Source organism: Ailuropoda melanoleuca, chromosome X (genome assembly GCF_002007445.2).
Source record: "Ailuropoda melanoleuca isolate Jingjing chromosome X, ASM200744v2, whole genome shotgun sequence".
NCBI classification, from domain to species: domain Eukaryota; kingdom Metazoa; phylum Chordata; class Mammalia; order Carnivora; family Ursidae; genus Ailuropoda; species Ailuropoda melanoleuca.
In genome coordinates, this window is record NC_048238.1 from 22687734 (window position 1) to 22693917 (window position 6184).

Sequence of the window (6184 nt, forward strand, 5' to 3'; positions counted from 1 at the left end):
TAACATGTGATAGAAACTGGGAGCCAATGAAATATGCGGAAAGAACACTGAGCGAAGGGCTAAGATGGCGCCCTCCAGTGGTGGCAGTTGGTAATGGCAGTTGATTGGAATTTCAGCCCAGAAATTTATATCGCCTCAAAACCACTGCATTCCGTTGATTAAAGAGTTTGAGTTTGACCCAGAATCCTTAGAAGAGCCATAAACTTTATTTATTGAATGAAAAAAGTATCAAAGAATATGTGGACATGTTTTAACCTGACTCGGATAAAAATCCAATAGAGGAACTTAATATGAATAATAAAAAATGTTTAATAAACACAGAAGTATGCACAAAAGTAAAAATAGAGAAACAAAAAGAGACGGGACATAGAAAATGAAGGGCACTTAAAGTTGACATTTTAAAGCAAACTATATTAATAGTAACTAAATGTAAAAAGACCTAAACATTCCAATTAAAAGTGGAGATTGTCAGATTAGATTACCAAAAAAACAACAAAAACTAAGTCCCAATTATATGCTATTTACATGACACACAACTTATATTTAAAGATACGGTTAGGTATAAAATAATGGTAAAAAAAATATAACAAAAGTAAGCACAATAAAGCTGGAATAGGTACACTGATGCTAGACAAAATAAACTTTAAGAAAAGAAGTGTAACTAGAAATAAGAAGGAATGTTTTATTTTGATTAAAAGATCCATTTAACAGGCATACTACAAACCTAAATATTTGGGTGCCTTATAAAAGAACTTCAAATACATTAAACAAAACCTGTTGTTTTCATTTCCAGTTCCCTGCTAAATTCTTTTTTTTTTTTTTTTGATATATGTGACATTTTAAATTTTATATCTGGTAACTCTATTATACAGTTATCTGGTGTATCTATTTTTATCTGTTGTACTAGTTGTCTTTTTTTAAAATTTTCTTTATTTTTTAAAAAAGATTTTATTATTAAGTAATCTCTACACCCAACGTGGGGCTCAAATTCACAACCCTGAGATCAACAGTAGCACGCTCCACCAGCTGAGCCAGTCAAGGCACCCTTCAGTTGGCTTTTAGTCACATTTTTTTCTCATACTTTTCCTAGTCATTTTTACTTGTGTGTCAGAAATAGTATATGAAAATTACAGAGATAATTCAAATTTAATTGTAGTCTGGCTGAGCAACTAACAGCACAGCACTACCATTTCCAGACATCTTTGATGTAATCAGAGACTCCAATAACTCAAAGTCAGGCTTTAGGACTTGGTTAGAATTGGTTGATTTCAGTTTCACTATAGCTTCCAAACCAGAGCCTTCAGTGTCCCACCCAAACCCTACAGAATTTACATCCATTCCATCTCCCACCACAAAAAGACAATAATTAGTGACTCCTGAACTTTGTTCTCCCTGTATTCTGATGAACTTACTGGAAGTTAGTTTTGTTTAATGCCCAGTCTCTAAGTAAGTTCCCGGAACTTGTAGACTTCTCAAAATGAATGACACTTAAAATGCTGAGTTCACTTTTGTGGATTTTTACTCTAATATTTATTTGCCTTGCTAGTTTTCCAATCTTTCTCTCCTTCTCTCTCTGTTCTAGTTTCTCAGGTTGTACTCAGAGGAAAGATGGTCTGATTTACCCAGTCTATCTTGATCAGAAGAGCTCCATAATACAAATGATTACAATATTCAAACTACAGATCTTCATATGCTGCGGACAGCTTGATCAGAGATTATGATTTCTTTCGTACAACTCCCTTGAATTCCTTCAGATTTTTGTTAAGTCCTAGCATCATGATTTTGTTTCATCAATATGTGCTAATACAGGAACCTATGCATACATGAATCTGTAAACAGACCTTATTTACTTGATGCTTTTTTTTACTAGGTTAGATCTATAACACTAGTAGATAGTAGCAGATAGTAACAGATCCATTGCTAGTGGAGATCATGTATTCTAAAATAAATGGTTTATTTTCTTAATTTTATATTAATTGGCTCTATGGATAAAAGCCACAAACTACAGCACACCATTAAAAAAAATATACCCTGTTTATGAAAATGTCTGCTACCAGCAATGGAGAAGAGCATATTTCAGCATAACCATCCTGCTGAGAAAATCTAGAAAAACTGGAAAAATTATCAAAGACATTTGTTTGAAGGCAGAATCCAAAGTGACAAAATCTGAAGAATTGCTCAGGTGGTGAGAATTGCTGTTTTTGTTTTTTTCCCCTTGTTTTTCTATTAGTTTCAGAGACAGGTGAGTTAAATTCACCCACTGTGATTATTTGTCTACATCTCCTTCTAGTTCTGTCACTTTCTGCTTCGTAAAATGAGGCTATATTATTATCTAAATATAAGGTCAGGATGTTTACGACTTTCTCTTGGATTTAGCCTCTTATTATATTGAAATAAGCCTATTTTCTCCTAATAATACTTTCTTCCCTTAAATCTACCTTGTCCAATATAAGAATAAAAACCCAACTTTTCTCTACTTAATTGTCATATTGTACATTTTTTCCCATTCTTTTTCATAGGCCAATGAGGTTCACTTTTAAGATTATATGTATTTTTTTCTGACGACCTTTAACTTTTAAAATGGAGTAGTCTGTTTATATTTAATTTAATACCTGGTATACGTGGATTTGAATCTTCCAAAATATCCTTTCTTGTGTTTGTTCTTTAGGACATGCTGAGTAGAAAACAACCAAAAGAAAAACTGAAGAAAGAACAAGAACAATAACAAAAAACCCAGGCACTATAAAATCTTATGGAGAAAAAAATCTACGGAACTACAACATTAAACTTGAAAACTTGGTATACCATCATAAAAAGTTAGAAAAGACCCTGAATATGGGAAATCATTTGAAGGACCATTAAACACATATCTTAGTCAAAAATTGTGTCACATTTTAATAGCAATGACGATTTATATACATCCCTCTAATTATTTACAAGCTTGCTTCATTTAAATAGGTATCTTTTCAATTTTATGTCAGAAGTTATTTTAATTACAGTGAAATCAATATTTAAGATTCTCAGTGCAGCAGATCATGCTGGGTTGTCACTGCCACTGCCGATATCACACAGGCTCCTCAGGTCTCAATGAGGTAGGGTGATGCTCCAGAATGGGAAATAAGCCAATCTGGGGGCAGACCGGATCCAGGTTCATTCAACATTACTGCCAGTTCTTTAATAATGACAGAATGCAAAGAGGTGCCATTTATATTGACATTACATCATGCCTCAGGTGGGAAGGACAGCAATTCCAGGGGAAAGCTACCATTGTGGAGAGATTGTTCAGCCTTCTGTTCCAGAAAATCTAGCACAGCATCATGGCGCAGGATCATTAGCCCATGCTAGATAGCTGCATCATCACCAGGGTCGTGGACCAGCTCAAGGCTGATGAAAACCCCATGATGGGATTCCCCCAGATATTCCTATTAAAGAACATCAAGGATGCTTGAGTTTGCACCAATGACATGCTCAGGCTTGCCCTGCACAACTTCAGCTGACCTCCTCTCCTCTCATCTAGGTACTCACACTGTTTTCCCCTCCATTCTCCTTTCTGTACCATTCATACTCCTCCAGATGTTCCAAATATCATACACAAATGAGCAGCACTGTGGCAGGAGCAGGTGCAGTGTGCTGCTATTACTGAGGTATTCTGCATGATGTGTGGATGCCAGGCTAGTTGCACCTGCACAGGAGAAGTTTGTGTTGTACCAGTGCATGCCTTGGAAAGACTTAAATAACACAAAAGGTTGTTTTTGGTTTTTTTTGTTTTTTTTTTTTTGTTTTTTTTTTTTTGTTTTTTTTTTTGTTTTTTTGTCTACTGACAAATTGCTCTAGTTACCCAAAGAAGTGAAGGAGAAAGCAGCTGACTCACCACTCACATACTGATTTGTTCAGATGTTTCAATGCCTCATGATACAACAAAGCCATGAAAATTTTCTTAACAAAGAAAATAAAATTCTCATAGATGGATACTTTAAGAGCATAATACTGCAATCAGTTTCCACTACAGAAACCACCTGCAGGATGACAATCTTTAAAGTGGGTTGCCTAATGTATATGGACCTTATTGTAGATAGTCCTACAGGACTATGAGGCAATTTCTCTAGATGAAAGTTAACTCATTTCATTTAAGAATCTTTATATGTCAGCAGATCAGATCCATTATTTTAAGTACAATAATAATATGTTCACGCTCACTCTTCACTACAACTCATATAATTAACTTTACTAAGCTTCCTTTCATTTTAAAGCAATTCTAGAATGGGAGCCCATTCATTTATAATATTAGCTTCATTAACATCTATTTTAATATAATAAATCTAACTATGTAACAGTTGTTGATTCCGTGGAAGCAATGCTGAGTTTTGTTCTGATCTTGAAAATAAAATACTACAATTTAATTTTAAGTTAATTTCTATTTAAATATGGAGCTACTGGTATCAAAATTCATCTAATAATAAATCTGGCTGCTTCTAAATGATAAGATTTATAGGTTTAGATTTTTTTTAATGTTTTTTTATTATATTATGTTAGTCATCATACAGTACATCCCCGGTTTCCGATGTAAAGTTCAATGATTCATTAGTTGCGTATAACACCCAGTGCACCATGCAATACGTGCCCTCCTTACTACCCATCACCAGTCTATCCCATTCCNCTCAACAGACCCTTGGCGATTCGGGGCCTTTTCTGGTTCCATACAAATTTAAGGACTATTTCTTCCAGTTCTTTGAAAAATGTCCTCGGTATTTTGATCGGGATAGCATTGAAAGTGTAGATTGCTCTGGGTAGTATGGACATTTTAACTATGTTAATTCTTCCAATCCATGAGCATGGAATATTTTTCCATCTTTTTATGTCTTCCTCAATATCTTTCAAAAGTGATCTATAGTTTCTAGCATATAGGTCCTTTACGTCTCTGGTTAAGTTAATTCCAAGGTAACGCATGGTTTTTGGTGTTATTGTAAATGGGATGGATTCCCTAATTTCTCTTTCTTCAGTCTCGTTATTCGTGTATAGAAATGCAACTGATTTCTGGGCATTGATTTTGTATCCTGCCACCTTACTGAATTGTTCTATAACTTCTAATAGTTTGGGAGTGGATTCCTTTGGGTTTTCCATATAGAGTATCATGTCATCTGCAAAGAGAGACAGTTTGACTTCTTCTTTGCCGATTTGGATACCTTTGATCCCTTTTTGTCNGACAATTTGACTTCTTCTTTGCTGATTTGGATACCTTGTATCCCTTTTTGTTGTCTGATTGCTGTTGCAAGGACTTCTAGTACTATGTTGAATAATAGTGGCGAGAGTGGGCATCCTTGTCGTGTTCCTGATCTTAAGGGAAAGGCTTCCAGCTTTTCCCCATTGAGAATAATGCTTGCAGTAGGCTTTTCATAGATGGCTTTTATGAGATTGAGAAATGTACCCTCTATTCCTACACTCTGAAGGGTTTTAATAAGGAAAGGAAGCTGTGTTTTGTCAAATGCTTTTTCTGCATCAATTGAGAGGATCATATGGCTCCTGAGTCTTTTCTTGTTGATATGATGTATCACATTGATTGATTTGCGAGTGTTGAACCATGCTTGCATCCCAGGTATGAATCCCACTTGGTCATGATGGATAATCCTTTTAATGTACTGTTGGATTCTATTAGCAAGGATCTTGTTGAGGATTTTGGCATCCATATTCATTAGAGAAATCGGTCTGTAATTCTCCTTTTTGAGGGGGTCTTTGCCTGGTTTGGGGATCAAGGTAATATTAGCCTCATAGAATGAGTTTGGTAGCTTTCCTTCTGTTTCTATTTTTTGAAATAGCTTTAGGAGAATAGGTATTATTTCTTCTTTGAATGTTTGGTAGAATTCCCCAGGAAAACCGTCTGGGCCCAGAGTTTTGTTATTTGGAAAGTTCTTTATCACTGACTCAATCTCTTCATAATTAATTGGCCTGTTTAAGAAATCAATTTCTTCCTGTTTCAGTCTTGGTAGTTTATAGGTTTCCAGGAAGGCCTCCATCTCTTCCAGATTGTTTAGTTTTTTGGCATATAGCTGTTGATAAAAGTTTCTAATAATCCTTGCAATTTCAATGGTGCTGGTCGTGACCTCTCCCTTTTCAGTCATAATTTTAATAATCTCAGTCCTTTCTCTTTGTTTTTGGACAAGTTTTGCCAGTGGTCTATCAATTTTAT

General features: G+C 35.1%; 1 pseudogene; it reads left to right on the forward strand.

The window, feature by feature from the left end:
* The first annotated feature begins 3110 nt into the window (after positions 1-3110).
* LOC100481372 lies at positions 3111-3497 on the forward strand (annotated as a pseudogene).
* The last annotated feature ends 2687 nt before the right edge of the window (positions 3498-6184 follow it).